Source organism: Symphalangus syndactylus, chromosome 1 (genome assembly GCF_028878055.3).
Source record: "Symphalangus syndactylus isolate Jambi chromosome 1, NHGRI_mSymSyn1-v2.1_pri, whole genome shotgun sequence".
NCBI lineage: Eukaryota > Metazoa > Chordata > Mammalia > Primates > Hylobatidae > Symphalangus > Symphalangus syndactylus.
Genome location: NC_072423.2, coordinates 57,449,504 through 57,470,684, shown reverse-complemented (window position 1 = coordinate 57,470,684; position 21,181 = coordinate 57,449,504). Strand labels below are relative to the sequence as shown.

General features: G+C 34.8%; 2 long non-coding RNA genes across 3 annotated transcripts; one reads left to right on the top strand and one right to left on the bottom strand.

The window, feature by feature from the left end:
- Window positions 1-396: 396 nt before the first annotated feature.
- Window positions 397-10,515, bottom strand: LOC129459010 (uncharacterized). Its single transcript, XR_008649834.1, has 3 exons — window positions 10,360-10,515; window positions 10,150-10,260; window positions 397-575 (listed from the first exon to the last, which is right to left on the bottom strand). It is a non-coding gene; the product is annotated as an uncharacterized lncRNA (long non-coding RNA).
- On the top strand, window positions 3,237-20,433 carry LOC134731766 (uncharacterized). Of its 2 annotated transcripts, none has more exons than XR_010114363.1 (4): window positions 3,237-3,411; window positions 18,072-18,167; window positions 18,852-19,667; window positions 19,766-20,433. It is a non-coding gene; the product is annotated as an uncharacterized lncRNA (long non-coding RNA). The 2 variants fall into 2 exon arrangements; XR_010114362.1 differs by having other exon boundaries at window positions 3,237-3,521.
- The last annotated feature ends 748 nt before the right edge of the window (window positions 20,434-21,181 follow it).

Below are 21,181 nucleotides of genomic sequence, written 5' to 3'. Positions count from 1 at the left end.
ATTTAAATGTTAGTCTTACCTAAAAATACCTTCACAAGGACATCTAAAATTGCTGTTTGAACAAACACTTGGAGATCACAGCCTAGCCAAGCTGACACACAAAATTATCCATTGCATGTGGCATTGATAGTCTGTGCTCACCAAAATTTAAAATTATTTCAGCAAACTGTTCTTTGTGGACATCATTATCTATCAAATTTAGAGGAATATAAATATCCCATATTCCTTCTCTTCAATCCTCTTAAAAATTATATCATTTTAACATGCTTTTATTTCCAATATCCCCTTTCCCTGTGTCTTTTTCATCCTCTCAGCTCTTGAACCCACAATACAACAATGCATGTCAGTTTTCCTGATTGAATTACTCTTTATGACAGGGAAGAGAGAAATCCCCATGATCCATTCCACAATTTTGAATTTCTGGTACCAGTTGACCTGTACTTCATGGCAGGAACTACACCATCCCGTTTCTATCCTCTTGAAGATTAATTTTTATGTGCGCTCCTGTGTATATGTGTATGCTTGTGTTAATTCTCTTCAGATGAAATTCATTTATTTTTGCCAGTCCAATATCTCTAAAGCAGAAGACAGAAATTTTCACAGCTCAATGAATGCAAAGTAATAATTACATATGTGAACATTAAAGAATTACAGAACTAATTATTACTCTTCCAAGCATAGACAATTGTAGGCAGAGGTAAAAACTCAGGAAACCCAGATATAGGACTTAAAATAGTTAGACATTACAGTCATCCAAAGGGCAGCTCCTCTGTAAGATCAGATAGACATCCCTGTTTCTGCCCTTTGTTTCACTGATGTGCATCACTGTCTGAAAGGAGACCCTGTGCTGGAAAGCCTAGGCCGAGGTTGTCTAGCAAATTCTTGTGTCTTCATACTATGCTGCATCTACTGACAATATGCTCCTTAAAGCAAATATTTAGGAAAAGATTTACTTTTATGTTTTAGGACAGCACAGTCTACTTACAGCTTACTGAGACTGAGCCTCAGAAAATGTATTATAGTGTCTGAGTAGAATCCTCTTGTTACGGAAAATAACAGTCTTCTGCCTAGACATATCCCATATGGAAACCAATAACAGTTGATCTTTTATTAATCATGTTACATTTTTCAGACTACTGTTTCAAATATTTTTACAAGGCCACAAAAGCCTCAGAACAAAAATGAGTACATAGTTGCCAAGGTACATTCCTGGGCAAGTGGCCAGAGGGGCAACCAGGTAACCCCAGCCAGACATTTTGTGATGATATGTGACATCATCTAAACCATTTATCTTCCTTTTGTTTGTGCTTTGCTCATTTGCTAGTCATTGTCTGACATTTATTACCTTTTTCTCCTCCATTGATCTATATTTAGAACAAAGCCCTCTGAGCGGGCACTGCAGGCTCTAGTAAACATAATTTTTCTTTTACTCATAAGGTGAACTTCACCCCCAGCTATGAGCTCATAATTCTGACATGAAATTCCATTATCCAGGAATTGAGATGCTGTTTATTGATACCATCTGCACATTCATTGTTCATATGTTAGGTTATTTCCTCAACTCCTAACTCTCAGTAAGACTATGTGATGACAATGCCATCTGTGCTGCCAAGTTTTTCATCTTCTTACCAAAGAAGGTACATTCTTAAGGTGTGGTTCATGTCAGTATGGGTCAATAGAAGTGCTATGTGGAGATCAACATGGATGTGTCCTTGAGAAAGGTGACACCAGCCCTAACTGGCAGCAATCCATGTTCAGTCATTCAGAAACTATTAATGAGAAATCATGAAACAACATCCCTAGTTTCCTCTTTTAAGGTCCAGGTTGTCTTAAACTTCTTTGTTCCCTTGAATTCTTTGTGGACATGGTTTGTAAAGAATCATTCCTTGTTTTCATTGGACCTGAAAACCAGTCTTTTAAAGCATAGGTCTACTCAAACCATTATCTTTCAGATGGTTTCCTGTTTCACCCCCAGTTTTTGCACATATGGGCCATAAACTGTGTAATATAAAGAGTAATAGATTGAGCTAGAATCCAGGTGTTCTTATTTCTAGTTCTAACACTGTAAATAACTTTGTAGTATTGAGTGCACATTAAACTATCTTTAGGATTCTATTTCCTCATCTGAAACACTAGTGTAATGGGGTGGTAATTGTATAGCATCAGGGTGTCAGTTGACTTTTAAGTAGGAATTTATCTTTTCTCTCTTTTATGTAAGTAAGATAAGAAATGGCATTTAGAAAAATGTTCACTGAGTTTTGAAAAAGAAAACACACTGCTTTGGTTTACTTTGTCTTTTTTAAAAGACAACATTTCACCATGATGTTGAATTACATTGCATGTTCCCCATAAACACTTAGAAGTTATAATAATGTTATTCATTTAAAACCCCTGCAGAGCTACCATGTAGGTAATATTTAAAGATCATTGTTCTGAATCAATGACATAGAATGAGTTACTGAGCTATCAACCGCCTGCATTGGTGACAAACATAATTGTATATAAATGTTTTATATGATGCACAGATATGAGTATTTGATGAGGACATGCCATTAAATACAAATGTATTTATCATTGCTGTTCTGTGCAAGGATTTCATGTAATTTAAATATTTCCCTTGCATGAGATTTTCATTGTAAATATATTGCATTTATAAAGTCTTATTAATTTCACAGGCTCATGGTTTTACTATTTTCCTTATTAAGAAAATTGCCATTTCCTCATTTTTCCTCATTATAATAACACTTTAATTCAGAAATTATCACACGAAGGATTTGGAATGATGGCAGACTTTGTTGCAACATTTTGCTTCACACAGCACAGCCTTGCTTTCTGCAAGAATTGTACAGTGACAATGTAATGACCTTTAGATACCACACATCTGCCTAGGATGGAAGTATTTTTGTTTTCTTTTATCCCACAGTTTTTTGAACATGTAATATATTCCAGGCCCCACGATAAGCACTAGAAATACAAAGACAAAAAGGTACAATTGCTGCCTTTCAGTAACTCACTGTTTCATGTGAGAGGTGGATTCATCAGGGCAAGACAGTAGATAAAGCACTGGTACGTACCTACTTCCACTTTTTTCAGGTCCCAACGTGCAAGTAAAATAAAGGTAAAGAAGGTAAATAAATAAGTTGACAGCTGAGAGCAGGGTGGGGGCATGAATTAAAGACAGGTTTAAACACATTTCTGACAGACAAAAAGAGATGAATGGGTGAGTCACTAATCCAAGAACAGAAAGACAAAACCTAGAACACTTGAAAAGAAAGTTGCAGCTAATGAAAAGCGGACTTCTTCAGCAGAACCCCCAAGCAGATGCAGACTAAGAAATGCCAATGCTTTGATGGGTACAAGGAAGAAATAGGACTAAGACAAGATGAATAATGGAGGACTTACATGGCAGATGTAGATCAACCACATCTCTTTCTCCAACTCCTTGTGCTCAATGCTCAACATTGAAGCCCTTTACCCCAGGGACAAATACAAGTTTGACAAAGCCATCTGAGGAAAATAAGGTTGGTTAGTTTAAGTAACAGAGACCTAGAGTGAAATCGTCTTTGTACTTTCTTGTCCTGTTATATATGAGTCCTGCAGCATAAGATTCACCCCCATGATTTCTTTCTCCAAAGCATTTTCTGCTGGACACAGTCTCTCTATCAATCTTCTTAGACCCTTATTGTTAAGTATGGTTTGACTACCATGACTCACCGTAAGTTCATAAAGGTACTGCAACATGAAATAGAATGATGAAGATATATTAAGTAAAAACTAACCCTGAGTAAATAAGAGTAATTTAGGAAACCAGAATAATTTTTAAAAGTCTCCTCAGGCGGATTTGAGGTTTTGGCCATGAGAGTTAGAAAAAGAAAGAAAGTAAGAAAAAAAAAAAGAGAAAGGGAAGGAAGGAAGGAAGGAAGAAAGGAAGGGAGGGAGGGAGGGAGGGAGGAAGGGAGGGAAGGAAGGAGGGAGGTTAATGAGGAGAAAAAATCTTGGAAGTTAAAGTCATTATTGAAATAACATATTTAATAGGAAAGTTGGAAAATAAATATGAAGTTAATTGCTCATTTGATATAACTACAATAACAATAAAGGAATGTGGAAGAGAAAAAAATAACATCAGTTCAGGATGTCTAACACTTGGCTAAAAGAAGTTACTGGTAAAAAGCATGAAGAGAACAAAGATGAAATGATCAAAGACATGGTACCAAAAATTCTTTAAAAGCTAAAAAGAGAAACCAACCTAATTTAAAAGGCTTTCCGTACCTTAAAATATTTAGACACATCATTGTGAAACATAAGAAAAAAACCTAAAATCACCTGTAAATGACATATAATCAGACTATCATTCATTTAGCATTATAGATATAAACGGAAACATGCTTTCAAAATTCTCAGCAGAAATGATTTTTGATGTAGACTTACATACTCATGAATACTTTCACTAAAATGTTAGGAATGAATAAAATATTTTTGAAATCTGAAAGAACTCAGGAAGTATGCTTGAAAAAAATTTCCTTAGGAAATTAATTGTGGTCATATTCCAGCAAATTAAATGAGTAAGAAAGGAAAACGTGAAAATCAGGAAATAAATACAAGAGAACAAATAGGGAATCTCTGACATGTCACTTTGTAATTGACCTATTGTCTAGTTTAGATCAGAAGGACCCTAATAGAATATAAATATATCAGTATATCACAAAGGAGAAGATGTAATCAACACACTACCTGGCCCTATTCTAAACTCTAATTTACATTTGCACCATACTTTTATGATAAACCTATAGACAGATTATGAGATAATTAACTTTGCTTTAAGATAAGGATATAAAAGCAAAAATGCAGGGAGTTAATAAAGATAAGTTGGAGGAAATGGGTGCACCAATGCCCTCATCTTAGAAAGTGGGTGTCAAGGCATAAAAGTTAAGGTTCATAGACCATAAATAATCACTTGAATTTGCAGATGGGAACAGTGAAGATAAAAACGGAGAATTATGAGATAATTATTGGGAGTGCAGAGTGGATACATGGGTGGTGAGTTAAAAGCCTGGCCTTTTAGAGTGAGATATTAATAGACAATGGGTAAATTTGAAAAATCTGAAAGAAAGTTTACTTTTTACTTGTTTAGGGTGTGTTACTGTTGATAATTCTCAGGGTATTCATTGACAAATTAAATTTAGAAATCTTTGTAAATTGTTGCTTCTGGATAAGGGAGCGGGGTCTGAGGAATATTGAGGTGTTTATGTTAACTTTATTGCACACCCTTTGGTAGTATTTAGGTTTTTTTTTTAATCTTATGTATTATTTTAATAAAAAGTAAATAAAAGAAATAATTGTGGTGTGAAAAATGCTAGGATATTGATATCTACACAAGGGTTTGTGTAAGAACATTCAGAGAGTGATGGTCAATTCCAGTTGTTCTCGCTCCATATCCATTTTAGTAAACTATTTAAAATGCCAGGTCATGGATTTGGGCCTTTTGCTTGGGGGAGGCTAATGAACTTGCTCAAATGCATTTGGTCTAGGGATGTATTTACACACTGATCAATGCAATTTAATAAGTCTTATTGTTCATTTACCTCTCTTATGGGAATATCATTGTTTATTTTGCTGTTAATTGACTATTATTCATTATTTATCATTTATTAATACTTGTGTGACTTTAATGTATTGTTGGCTTTAATTTCCCTTCTAGTAATAATTTTCTTCAATTAGATTTATTTCAATGGCTTTACACAGAAACAATAACATTATTTTCCTAGATAAATTTAAGGAGAGATTTAAATTTTAATGCAAAGTTATCATCCTCAATGCCATTTCAGACATGCTGGTCCATGCTCTAACCAAATGCTCCTGAGATAAAGTTCAATTATTTTATTGATCAAATGTATTAATGCATTGATGTTAAGTAATTAAATAACTAATGCAAGATATCTCTATGTAGAGGAACCACACAGCTGGAGTTTGTAGATAAGATCCGAAATATTGCTGTTTCTCTGACTACTTAATGCTTTAAGGGTTCAGACTTTAGCAACTCTTCTTTTAAGCACTTTGTCTACATGGGTACTGCCTACCTCCTGTTGATATTGTAAAAATTAATTACAACTTTTTAGGAATCATGTGTTTCATAATTGGTTAAGTAGAGAATCATAGATGTGAGCCCTATTTCAATGTCTTTGTAAGCTAAAGATTAAAGATAAAGGATAAGTCCCTACAGAATAACTGTTATCTTATTAGTTTCTGGTCTTATCTGATGTCTAAAACAACTACTCTGCTATACCTTTCCTAAAATGATCATTAATTATACTATCTAATTCTAAGTCTTTTAAATTTAGGGTACTTGTTTTTAAGATTCATTAAATCTTTTGCAGCGGTAAAACACTGTAGTGGTAAAACACTGCAAAAGGGATCTAATTTGAAATAGAACTTACTTTTAGATTCGGGTGCATGAGAATTAAGATGTTTTAAGATAGTTGGCAGATTTGGCATCTTCACTGGTAAAATGTGTTTTTATTTCTATATAATTACAAAAAATATGTAATTTATCCTTTCAAGCAGAGACTATAGCTGGAGATTGGAGCATAGCCAAAGTGTTGAAAATCTTGCAGAAGGGAGTGAAGGGTAATCCAAAAATTATACACTGGCAACTCTCACCTCTGCACCTGGAAAGCTAGTTTGAAAGATCTTGGAAGGTGGAACACAAATCATCTGGGTGAGCAAAATTCTTTAGGAATAAATCAGCCTGGGCTTTGCAAATGTAAATCATTCCCTCTCTGCCTTGAAAGGATACTTTATGATGCTTAACGAAGAGTAAATAAAGGAGGTTTGCCAGATGTATTCAATTTAGACTTTCAATGCCTCTTAAAAGAGATATTTTTATCCTGAGTATCACCTGACAGTGGGAATCTGTACCTACATTTAGAGAACACACAAGAAGCTTTTTTGCCATCTGGCCTATCTACGGTCCAGCTTTACCAGAGACCACAGAGTTAGCTTCTGCCCCTGGACAAATCCATTTTCTGTTGCACGTCAATTCCCAAGAACCTGTAAATTCTTGGCAACAGAAGGAGAGGGAAAGTTCTGTTCGTGATTAAAAACTGGATTAATTACAAAAGGCAGGATTGTGAATATTGCCTTGCTGCTGTAAAAAAAAAAAAAAAAAAGAACTCTATGCTTATTGGAACAGAGTCAAATATTTAATTCATTATTTAGAATAGAAGGAGGTGAGCTTTTTATGTTGAACTGCTAGGGACAAATACTTAGAGGAGATGAAGAATCCTGAGAAACTAATGCAAAGAGAGTAGACATACATGCACCCTCCCCTACTCCCTGTGACCCGTATTCTTGTCTACAGGAATATGAAAAAAAGAAAACATTTATGAATTAGTACCTTTAACTGATTCATGATCTAATTAAGAAGATACGGCTAACTGTGGTGGCTCACACCTGTAATCCCAGCACTTTGGGAGGCCTAGGCAGGTGGATCACTTGAGGTCAGGAGTTGGAGACCAGCCTCGCCAACACGGTGAAATCCCATCTCTATTAAAAATACAAAAATTAGACTGGCGTGGTGGAGGATGCCTGTAATCCCAGCTACTTGGGAGGCTGAGGAAGGAGAATCGCTCAAATCCGGGAGGTAGAGGTTGCAGTGAGCTGAGATCACACCACAGCACTCCAGCCTGGGCAACTGAGCAAGACTATGTCTCAAAAAGAAAAAAAAAAAAAAAAAGGAAATGCTACATGTAAAATGGTCATTAGCCTTAAAGTCAAAGGCAAGAGGCAAATGATTGACACAGAGAGGAAGTAAAAGCAGATTTCAAAAGAAAGAGCAAACACTCTTATTTGAGTTGGTCAGTGCAGATGTGATTTGTTCCTAAAAAGGGGTGCATGCCAGACATTGGGTAAGACATTTGTCCAGGGTGGAAAATGTGGGCAAGGAAGACAGAAAAATTCAAAGTGATTTGTGCAGTATTTAATAGCCCACATGCTAGTTAAGTACTGATTAGCCAAATGTCTCCATTAATGTTTGTTGAATGGGAAACAACCATGATCAAAGCAAACTTTTGAATATATTTGTTATATATTATACAATATATGAAGAATCAGTCACATTCATGAGTGAGAGGCCTGAGATGCAAAGGGGCTGGAATGAGCCAGGTTTTGAACACTTACTCTGTTGAATAAAGTTAACTTTTCTAAGGTAATTTATATGAATAATAAATATGAGTCAAATGCAAGCACGCAAGTCCTTTTTAAAAATACAGTGGAACTAGACGAGCTAAATCAATACAAACTTCTAAGGAAAAATAAGTAAGAAAGTACAGCAAGAAAACTTAGAAAGAAAGCACAGAAGATAAACTAGCCCTTCAAGATTTTAAATGCTTTCAATAAGTAAAACAGTATACTACTAACACATGAAGAAAAAGAAAGCCCAGTGGGAAAGAATAGAAAACTCAGAAACAAACTGACTTTATAAATAGATTAGGGAATAAACGATGTGGAAACAAGTAGCAAATGGTGTGATAAGAATATTAATTAGCATTAACACATCACATCAACTACCAGGATACAGTCCAACTAGCTACAACATTCAAATATATAAAATAAAGATATAAATATAGCTGAAGAAAATACAGAATTATTTTATCACCTCAAATGGAAGGAGACTTTCTTATACTATTTCAAATTCTAATACACAAAATATTTTTTAAATTGTTAAATTCAACTCCATAAAAATAAATCTATACCACAAAAAAATAAGCAAAGCTAAAATAATAATAATCCAGAAAACTATCCACTACTCATATAATAGACAAATTACCATATTCTTAATACATAAAGCGCTCCTATGAATAGATAAGGAAAAGATCGACAGTCATAGAGAACTATGTAACACAATAAAGACATTGTTTACAGAATAGAAAGTAATATGACCTTTAAACATTAACAAAATATTCAACTTTGTTCATAATTAGAAAAACACAAACTAAGCCTTTACTGATTCTTTTACCTTTCTATTTGGCAAAAATTCAATTTTACTGATTTGCTGAGTTGCAGCAGTGCTGGTGGCAGTGTAAGAGACCCTATCGCTGTTGGTAGAATTTAGCACCATACTAAATGTATAAATGCATCTACTCTTCAACCCGATAATTCCATTCCTTGAACTTTATCCAAAAGATATACTCTCACACATTTGAAATGTTATATGTGCAGGGGTATTCAAACAGCATTTACAACATCAAAATAAAAGTAACACTTTTATGTTACTGTCCTCAATAAATGAAAAACTTCCAAATACATTTTATTTATATAAAATTTTCTTTCAAGTAAAAGAATGACAGAATGATTTCATCTTTTGTACCAGAAGAGAGCATTACCAAAAATTTTAACCCATTCATCCACCAAATAAAGTTAAATCCCATCATTTTCCCATGAAGTAAAAATCAGAGAAGGGGGAGAAGCATTAATGAACACATAGAATTGTTCAGGAATCAAAATCCCTTAAAGGTTGATTTAGGTAGTTAACTATTTTGCAAACTTCAGGGAATATTAAAATCATAATAATAAAGGCTAACATCCTGCAGTATTCCAAAATATACTTTTCTGTCTCTCCAAGTACACCTATGTACTGCTGTTAAGCCCAGCATGTGTAGCTGTCAGACAGGAGAAACCCTATTCATTGTGAATCAAATAAAATGCTGTCTGCTACAAAAAGAAAAGTGTTTTCCCTACTCTTGAGAGTGCTTTCCAATTTTAAGAATGTATGAGACTTCTGTTTTAAAAATAGAATTTGACTTCATTTCAATTAATAACTGTAAAATTATTTTCAGAGACTTGATCTTTATGAGGAAGCAGACATATTTGCAAGAAAAAAAGTAAATAAAAATTAGGAGTGTTAGAGGATAAGGGCAAGAAACCTCAATGCTAAATATTCAACTCCCACATTGGCACCTTCACCTTAGCCTTCTGTCAGAAACAGTGTAAGTGATGGAAAAATGAAAAAGTAACAAGTAGCGGCCTTGTTTTCAAAGTTGGAATTACTGGTGACTGACAAAGGAATCTACCATCTATGTCTGCTTGTCACTCTGGGAGTCAGCTGTTACTGGAAGAATAATGGATGCCCAACTTCTGATATACCTTTCTTACCAAAGATGTGGATGACTATATTTCTGAATAATCATCAGCTCTTCTGTCATAAGTGATCATATTTCCACATTCAAGTTTGTTTTGTTTTTTCTTTCCCAAATCATCATGTGCCTGGAGAGTCATAGAATGGTCTCTCATGAATTCAAAGACATAGATTGTTTACTGTGGGGTTTAAGAAATTTACACGAATAATTTAGGTAATCCTCTTACCCTTTTCCTCTCCATGTCCAGAAGCAATTGAGAAACAAGCACAGGAGTCAAATGAGTATTCAAAAATTAAGTTTTAAAACCCAATAAAACCTGGATTGGAAGATGAAACTCAGCCCCAGACCGGAACCGTGTTTCTACTTCCTCCCCATTCCTTGTCCACAATGTTCCTTCTGCATTCAGAATCCAGGGGTGATGCCTGCAGTGCAAAACACACCCTAGAAGATGACTTCATAATAGAGCGGTAAATATATGGTTAAGGATCCCAGAAAAAAAAGAAACTAGGGAACACAGTTTTTTACTCACTGGATAAATGAGTCTTCCTTTGGAAAAAATGAGTCAGAGAAGCCAGAGTGGGAGTATGAGATCCTGGATCCTGAGTCACTCTTGAGTGACTCAAGCCAACAGCAGAACACTATTAAAGTGCAAATATACGCTGTCAATTAAAAGCAACCACTTTTAATTCATCAGCATCTTCTCAAAGATAACAGCAGATGATCTAGCTGATACAAAGAACTACTGTCAAAACTGTAATACTCAGAATTGAAAACTTCAGATGAAAAAATTGGAATATAGAAGGTATGGTGAGGTACAGGAGAAGCAGGTCCATGTGAAGGTCATAGTTCAAGGTGTCTGGTGTCTGTGCTGCTGCATAATAATTCTGGATTTGAACACAAACTTCAGCTGCTATTTTGCTTTTTGCTAATCAACTTTCTAAGATAAAGATAGCAACATCTAACATCTCTGTTATACTATCATCTAGAATCAGCAAGGATATACTATTTCTCTTCTACTTTTCTTTTGGGGCCACTTTATTGAGTTGCTAGTGCAAGCTGAACAGGATATATTAATTTTTACCTTTAGTGGCATTATAAACAACCTCATCTACACTAAATATTAACAATGAACATAAACATTTGCTGACCACATCTAATTGTACTAAGCGTCATATCTTAGCCGCTTGGCAGATATTACTGCATTTACTATTCATAACTTTGTGGGTATTATTAAACCATTTTACAATGGACTCTGTTTCTATCTGAGAGTAAAACTTTTTCTATTGGGTGCAATCCCTTAAACAACTAAATAATCACCCAGGCAATAAGATAAGTGAACTTATTCAACATTTGATACTGCTGAACACTGTATTTATCAAATCATTTTCTTTTCCTATCAAGAGAGAACTTTGTATTATTAATTCAGCTAGCACTCATGGACCCAGCAGTGGGCACCTACCTGAGGAAAACAGCAGTGAACAAGGCTCATGCTAGACTTCCTGTCAAGCCATCATCTAGGTGGCAAATGGTTGACTTGACACAGCTGAATTTTCTATTTTTTCTCAGAAGGCTAATAGACCTAGTAAGAAACGATGGAGTGTTAAGAATGTAAGAACCCGAAATCTAATGGAGCAAATGGTCTCCTCCAGTAAAGTATTATTTACTCATATCCGTATTACCTAGAAGTGGAAGAAAAGAACTGGAAGGGAACATTGCTATGGATTACTGTATAATCCGCTAAGCATTCTCTGTGAATGAACTGCATTCTTGAGTGAATCACCACTGGCATTATTGAATAGTCTGAATTCCAGGGCTCTGAGCTACAATTTGGATGTTCCACCAACAGTGAGATACTGGAAAACTAATATGAACTCATTAGACTATGAGAAACTGAAATGAACAAAAGGAAAAGTTTTTATTAACAGTCCAACATTAGTGAATTGGTCTTTATTTGCTTTTTTGTTGTTGCACCAATAGGGGATTTTTGACAGTTGTACTTTCATCAACTGGCTGAGCAAAATAATTTTTTAAAAGATATTTAAAATGTATAAAATTTGCGTGAGTACATAGCAGGTATATATATTTACGGAGTACATGAGATGTTTTGATACAGGCATGCTATGTGAAGTAAGCACATGATAAGGAATGGTGTATCTTTCTCATCAAGCATTTATCCTTTGAGTTACAAACAAACCAATTAAACACTTTTTATTATTTTAAAATATACAATTAAGTTATTATTGATTATAGTCACCCTATTGTGCTATCAAATAGTGGGTGTTATTTATTCTTTCTATTTTTTTTGTACCCCTTAACCATCCACACCTCCCCTCTATACCCCCATAACCCTTCCCAGCCTCTGGTAACCACCCTTCCACTGTCTGTGTTCACAAGTTCAATGGTTTTTATTTTTAGATCACACACATAAGTGAGAACATGTGATGTTTGTCTTTCTGTGCCTGGTTTTTTTCACTTAATGTAATGATATCTCAGTTCCATCCATGGTGTTGCAAATGACTGGGACTCACTCTTTTTTAATGGCTTAATAGTACTACTCTATTGTATATATGTACCACATTTTCTTTATCCATTCATCTGTTGATGGACACTTAGGTTGCTTCCAAATCATAGCTGTTGTAAACAGTGCTGCAACAAACATAGGAGTGTAGATATATCTTTAATATATTGATTTCTTGTCTTTGGGGTATAGACCCAGCTATTGGATTGCTGGATCATATGGTAGGTCCAATTGTCGTTTTTTGAGGAACCTCCAAACTGTTCTCCATAGTGGTTGTACTAATTCACATTCCCGCCAACAGTGTACAAGTGTTCACATTTCTTCACATCCTTGCCAGCATTTATTGCCTGACTTTTGAATATAAGCCATTTTAGCTGGGATGAGGTGATATCTCATTGAAGCTCTGGTTTGCATTTCTCTGAAGATCAATGATGTTGAGAACCTTTTCATGTGCTTGTTTGTCATTTGTATGTCTTCTTTTGAGAAATGTCTATTAAAGTATTTTGCCCATATTTTGACCAACCTGGTCAAAATTAGACTATGTAGGATAGAGTTGTTTGAACTCCTTATATATTCTGGTTATTGATTCCTATAAGGTGGGTAGTTTGCAAATATTTCTCCCATTATGTGGGTTCTTCACTTTGTTGATTGTATCCTTTGCTGTGCAGAAGCTTTTTAACCTGATGTGATCCCATTTGTCCATTTTTGCTTTAGTTGTGTCTGCTTGTAGGGTATGGCTCAAGAAGTCTTTGTACAGACCAATGTCTTGGAAATTTTCCCCAATGTTTCTTTGTATTAGATTTATAGTAGTTTTATAGTTTGAGGTCTTAGACTTAAATCTTTAATTCATTTTGATTTTATTTTTGTATATGGTGCTGGATAAGGGTCTAGATTCATTCTTATGTGTTTGGATATTCAATTTTCCCAACACCATTTATTGAAGAGACTATCTTTTCTGCAGTGTAGGTTCTTGGCACCTTCGTCAACAACGAGTTCAGTGTAGGTGTGTGCATTTGTTTCTGGGTTCTCTATTCTGTTCCATTGGTCTATATGTCTGTATGTTTTTAGGCCAGTATCATGTTATTTTTACTATAGCTCTGTAGTATAATTTGAAGCCGGATATTGTGATTCCTCCAGTTTTGGTCTTTTTTCTTAGGATAGTTTTGGCTATTCTTGTTCCTATTCTTTTGTGGTTGTGTATAAATTTTAGGATATATTTTTCTATTTCTGTGAAGAAAGTCATTGCTATTTTGATAAGGATTGTATTGAATATGTAGATTTCCTTAGGTAGTGTGAACATTTAACAATATTGATTCTCCCAATCCATGAACATGAAATATTTCCCCATTTTTTAATGTCCTCTTGAATTTCTTTCAACAGTGTTTTATTGTTTTCATTATAGAGGTCTTTCACTTCTTTGGTTAAGTTAATTCCTTGGTATTTAATTTTATGTGTAGCTATTGTAAGTGGGATTACTTTTGTTTCTTTTCTTACGTTGTTCACTGTTGGCATATAGAAATACTACTGATTTTTGTATGTTGATTTTGTATGCTGAAACTTTACTGAATGTATCACTTCTAATCATTTTCCTATGGAGTCTTTAGGTTTTTCCAAATACAAGGTTATATCATCTGCAAACAAGGACAATTTGACTTCTTCCTTTTCATTGTGGGTGCCCTTTATATTTTTCTCTTGTCTGACTGCTCTAGCTAGGAGTTCCAGTACTGTGCTGAATAAGTGGTGACAGTGGCCATCCTTGTTTTGTTCCAGATCTTAGGGGAAAGACTTTCAGTTTTTCCCCATTCGGTATGATACTAGCTGTAGCTCTGTCATATATGGTTTTTATTATTTTGAGGTATGTTTCTCCTATACCATGTTTTTTGAAGGTTTTTTATCATGAAGGGTTATTTAATTTTATCACATGTTTTTTCAGCACCAATTGAAATAATCATATGTTTTTATCTTTTAGTCTATTGATATAATCTACCACATTGATTGATTTGTATATATTGAACAAACCTTGCATCCCAGGGATAAATCCCACTTGGTCATGATGAATGATCTTTCTAATGTACTGTTGAATTTGCTTAACTAGTATTTTGTTGAGGATTTTTGCATCAATATCCATCAGAGATTGGCCTGTAGTTTTCTTTTTTTGATGTGTCTTTGTCTGGTTTGGGTATCAAGATAACACTGGCCTCATAGAATAAGTGTGTAAGTATTCCCTCCTTCAATATTTTTTGGAATAGTTTCAGCAGGAATGGTATTAATTATTTTTTAAATGTCTGGTCCTAGAATTCAGCAGTGAAACCATCAGGATCCAGGCTTTTCTTTACTGGGAGACTTTTTATTATGGCTTCGCTCTTGTTACTTGTTATTGGTCTGTTGAGGTTTTGGATTTCTTCCCAGCTCAATCTTGGTAGGTTGTATGTGTCTTGGAACTGGTTTATTTCTTCTAGATTTTCTAATTTATTGACATACAGTTGATCATAGTATCCAGTAATGATTATTTGAATTTCTGTGGTATCAGTTGTAATGTCTCCTTTTTCATTTCTGATTTTATTCCTTTGGATCTTCTCTTTTTCTTAGTCTGACTAAAGGTTTGTCAATTTTGTTTAACTTTTAAAAAAACCAACATTTTGTTTCATTGATCTTTTGTGTTTTTAAATTTAAACGTCATTTATTTCTTCTAAGATCTTCATTTATTTTCTATTAATTTTAGGTTTTGTTTTCCTGCTTTTCTAGTTCTTTAAGATGCATCGTTAGATTGTTCATTTGAAATTTTTCCTCTTTTTTGATGTAGGCCCTGATAGCTATAAACTTCCCTCTTAGTATTGCTTTTACTGTATTCCATAGGTTTTGATATGTTGTGTTTCCGTTATCATTTGTTTCAAGAAATTTTTCAAATTTCTTCTTTATTTTTTCTTTGACTTACTGTTCATTCAGGAGCATATTGTTTAATTTCCATGTATTTGTATAATTTCCAAAAATTACCTGGTTATTAATTTCTAGTTTTATTTCATTGTGGTCAGAGAAGATGATTGATAATATTTCAAATTTTTGAATACTTTTAAGACTTATTTTGTGACCTAACATATGATCTATCCTTGAGAACAATCCATGTGTTAAGGAAACAATATATATTCTTCAGCTCTTGGATGAAATGTTCTGCAAATAGCTATTAGATCCATTTGGTCTATATTGCAGATTAAGTCTGTGGTTTCTTTGTTAATTTTCTACCTGGAAGGTCTGTCCAGTGCTGAAAATGGGGTATTGAAGTCTCCAGCTATTATTGTACTGAGGCCTATCTCTCTCTTTAACTCTTATAATATTTCCTTTATGTATTTGGGTGCTCCAGTGTTGGGTGTACATGTATTTTAAATTGTTATATCCTTTTGCTGAATTGACCCATTTATCATTACATAGTAACCTTCTTTGTCGCTTCTTATAGTTTTTGTCTTGAAATTTATTTTGTCTAATATAAATATAGCAACTCCTGCTTTTTTTTATTTCCATTGGCATGAAATATCTTTTTCCATGTCTTTATTTTCAGTCTATGTTTTTATAAGTGAAGTGTGTTTCTAGAAGGAAACAGATCAATGGGTCTTGTTTTTTCAATCATTCAGCCACTCTATGTCTTTTGATTGGAGAATTTAGTCCATTTACAGTCAATGTTATTATTGAGGAGTAAGGACTCATTCCTGCTGCTTTGTTATTTGTTTTCTGGTTGTTTTATGATCTTCTCTTCCTTCTTCATTTTCTTCCTGTCTTTCTCTAGTAAAGGTGATTTTCTTTTGTGATATGATTTAGTTTCTTAATTTTTATTTTTTGTGTACTCATTGTCTTTATTTGCTTTTGATGAGAAAATATATCACAAAAGGTTGAGTTACTGAGGTGTTTTTGAATTATTTATTAACATGGCTTTGTCAGGTGAATTTAGTGCACAGGTGGATAATTTGGTCAAAACTGGACAATAAGAAAATTCAAAACTAAAAGAATAAAAGTACCAGAAATGGATGGTCACAATCAGATGACGTTTGAGAAGATGTTTTACATAGACCTGGAAGAACTGTTCACTGGAATCACACACTTTGATTAAAAAAGAATTATTTTGGGAAGCTTACCTTGTTTCTCTTTTGTCAGCTGAACTCTCCTAAATGTGTTAGCCTGATTGGTACTCTGACAGTTCAGGAGAAGGCAAGAAGACCATTATTACCTTTCTTTAATCTTAAAATTCAATCCATTCATGCATCTTAAATACTAATCCTTTATAAAAGCAATTTTGTGACTCTCACATTAGATTTTTTTTAAGAGAAGACACTGCCCTCTTCTCCCTGACTCTTTACTGCCAATGAACCAGGAGGTTGGACTAAATATATAAAACTGTAGACTTGAAGAATTACGTCAAAACTGTAAGACAAACCTGCCATCAAGCATTAGAGAAACAAATACCAAAGTCATGTTCAGTATGATAATACCAGATATTTACAAATACCATCCTTCACAGTAAATATTTTGATTTATTGCAGTGTATTCGGGCAGAGGCCAAATTATTAACATTTAGAGGCTGGACTTTTCAAAATGTGAGGATGGGATAGTGAATGGATATGACAGTAAGCAGAATCTCTCTCTTGGGTGCTGTGGGGTGGAGAAAAGTTAATGTACTCAAGTAGTTGACACAAAATGCTTTGATTTAATAAAGTTAACATGCTTTCTTTGGTGAATACTACATTTCAGTGCTTGCACTAAGTGCCGGAAGACTCATAACACAACTTCTCATACAGTTATTATTTTTATTGTAATTTACATTGTGACAGAAAAGTCAATTCCTATACTTATCCCAATATCTTTGTGTATTGAACTTCAATATCCATGTCTTATTAAACTAATAGTTAATTTTTGATTAAATAATTTGTTTTGTCTAACATGTTATTTTCATGTGTGAGTGATTTTAAATACTTCAATTGCATAAAGGAATAATGCAATGCCATCTGTTAAATATTTTTGAATAAATTTCTGTTTCATCAACGTCCTGGCACCCTTGAGAGCTGAACTATTTAATACCAAAGAAAGTATTTCATAAGGCCTCTACTATTCTGCATCCAATGTCTTGTCAAAATGCTTTCAATATGCTTCGTGATGCTGTCATATTTTCTTTAAGTTATAGAAGAAAGTGACTTTTTTCTTGGTATAAGAAGTAATGTTTCTTGACTGGTGTGATGTCAAAATTCTAATATATTAGACTGTATTAGTCTGTTCTCATGCTTCTGATAAAGACATACCCGAGACTGTGTTATTTATAAAAGAAAGAGGTTTAATTGACTCACACTTCAGCATGGCTGGGGAGACCTCAGCCATGCTGAACTTACACCTTACAATTATGGTGGGAGGGGAAGCAATCATGTCCTTCTTCACAACAGGCAACAAGGAGAAGTGCAGAGTGAAGGTGGGGAAAGCCCCTTATAAAACCATCAGATCTCATGAGAACTCATCCACATCACAAGAACAGCATGAAGGTAACGGCCCCCATGATTCAATTACCTCCCACTGGGTCCCTCCCTGATATGCAGGGATTATGGGAACTACAGTTCAATATGAGGTTTGGGTGAGGACACAGCCAAGACTTTTTTCTTGGTATAAGAAGTCATGTTTCTTGACTGGTGTGATGTCAAAATTGTAATATATTAGACTTTTCCAAGTTAGAATAGCTAAACAAATGTTTTCAGTCATAAGCAAGTGTGTTCCAGGCAAAAATTTGTATTTACGATGAAACTGGATTTATGTCCCTTTGTTAGACTCCATAAGTGACTCATTCTCATATGAAAGGTTATTATCTGCAAGCAGAATATAGTTATCCTCAGATTTTCATTGTTTTCCCATTTATGATTAAATGTTTGTATTCCATCTTTATCTCCCAGTTTTCATTTTTACTGCTCCATCTGGTGATCAATCATGTCTTGTGTTTTTAAATAGCAATTTGTAGAGGGCTTAAAACATGTCCATTTTTTACACTGTCAGTAATAAAAAAAGTATTGCTTACAGTGTCTTCTGGGGAACACATTCATGTCATGCTCATCTGAGTCACTGAAAGATTTATGAAAAGGAAAAGGTTAAAGGGCAGACATTTTTAATGCCGAGAGTCTGATCAATAGAGTAAGGAATTACATTGCTAGACCTATTTATTTTTTCTTTATTCACAGAAACGGAACAAGGGGAATGCAATCTCATAGGATGGAAATAACCTGTGGTGAATTGTTGCCCTCCAGATCCACTTTTAAGTCCACATGGTTCATTCATTTTTGACTAGATCCTGGTACAGCCCAGTGAACTGATGTTCTTGAAATCAGGCACAGAGGCTCTGAAGTAATGCATCACATTTGCATCCATGATTTGCTTAAAATATTCCATTTAGCCTTTCCTCCCAGAAAACAAAGCCAGCAGTATTTGATTATTGAATAGCTCTTTTTGGATGCTTAGTTTGAGAAGATTTTATTAAGATTATGGGAAACTTGAATTTTACAAAATGAATCACGAGTTATATTTCAGTTTTGATTTGTCTCCAAGGGTTGAAATACATAGAAGTCTAGGATACATTATATATTAGCTCTATTTTAGCATGCATTTAATGCAATCACAGGCAAAAATCAAATGCTTTAAAGAAAAAGATTGCATATTTAGAAACGAAAGATGTGAAAAAGGACGAATCTATATAGATAAAAGTGAACTTAGAGTAATAACATGCAACATAGTCTATGTAGATATGCGTATTTTAATTGTATATTACTATTTCTCCCATCACAATAATTGGTTTAAACAATGGTGTATTTATATGTGTAAAACAAAGTTTGGGATGTGTGTGCACACATATACACACACACACACGCACGCACGCACACACACACACACTTTTCTAATCAACTAACATTTAAGGAATACCACTGAAGGAAATATTAATGACAGAAAGAGCTTTTCTGCACACAGAAAAGCACGCACACTCCTATGCAGCATAAAAATAGGTAAGAATACATATTTTCCCTAAAAGATGAGCAAGAGACCAACGAAATAAACCCCTTTACTGGATTCCCATGCACACTCCTATGCAGCATAAAAATAGGTAAGAGTACATGTTTTCCCTAAAAGAGGAGCAAGAGACCAACGGAATAAGCCCCTTTACTGGATTCCCATAGGGCTGAATGGTCTCAATATCTCAGAGTTTAGAACATACCTCAGCATCTCCACATCTCCTCCTACCTCTGTCCTGTGTTGCTGGGACACAGGGGCAGGAAATGGATGCATCCCTTCCCACTCACGCCCAAACAGCTCCTCAACTCAGTCTCAGCCCCATGCCTCTTCTATTCTTCTGTGAGGAAGTGGCTTCTCAGGACCCATCAGAGAGCTCAGCACATGTTAAGTTCTCACACAGGCGTAAGCCAACATAATCATCAACATTAAAAGGTAACAACATAATATTTGGGGGGGAAGATGTTTTCTGTTCATAATCAACAGTGACTTCTCAGAGTGGCCTTTTCTGACCTCTCTATCTAAATAGTACTTTACGTTTTCTCTCTCCCTTCCCTAAATTACTCTGGTTCATTTTTTGTCATATAATTTTTACTGCTTAATAGTGTCATAGACCTATTCATTTATTTATTTTCTCACTCTTCCCAGTAAAATATAAGGTGCATGGAGAAGAAGTTTGTTTTGTTCCCCTCTGTCATATGGGAAAGAACAGTGGTGGCATTTAGTAGATGCTCAATAAATATTTGTTGATTTAATAAAAAAATTCATTTGTTGGGTTTCTTAAGTTGGCTTATCCCAGATGCAGATCCAAAGCCGAGGACGGAGTTGTAAGTGATGCACTAAGGATGTGTTTCCAGGAGCATCCAGAAAGGAGACGGAGACATGGAGCAGGACAGGAAAGGCGAAGGAAGCAAGAGTTTGATTTTAGGTGGACACAGATAGTTCTCATGAGAAGCCCTGAGATGTAAATTTCAACTCTAAGTTTTTCTTTTTTTTTTTTCCTCTCTTTTTTTTTTAATTATACTTTAGGTTTTAGGGTACATGTGCACAATGTGCAGGTTTGTTACATATGTATCCATGTGCCATGTTGATTTCCTGCACCCATTAACTCGTCATTTAGCATTAGGTATATCTCCTAATGCTGTCCCTCCCCCCTCCCCCCACCCCACAACAGTCCCCGGAGTGTGATGTTCCCCTTCCTGTGTCCATGAGTTCTCATTCTTCAATTCCCACCTATGAGTGAGAACATGCGGTGTTTGGTTTTTTGTCCTTGCGATAGTTTACTGAGAATGATGTTTTCCAGTTTCATCCATGTCCCTACAAAGGACATGAACTCATCATTTTTTATGGCTGCATAGTATTCCACGGTGTATATGTGCCACATTTTCTTAATCCAGTCTGTCGTTGTTGGACATTTCGGTTGGTTCCAACTCTTTGCTATTGTGAATAGTGCCGCAATAAACATACGTGTGCATGTGTCTTTATAGCAGCATGATTTATAGTCCTTTGG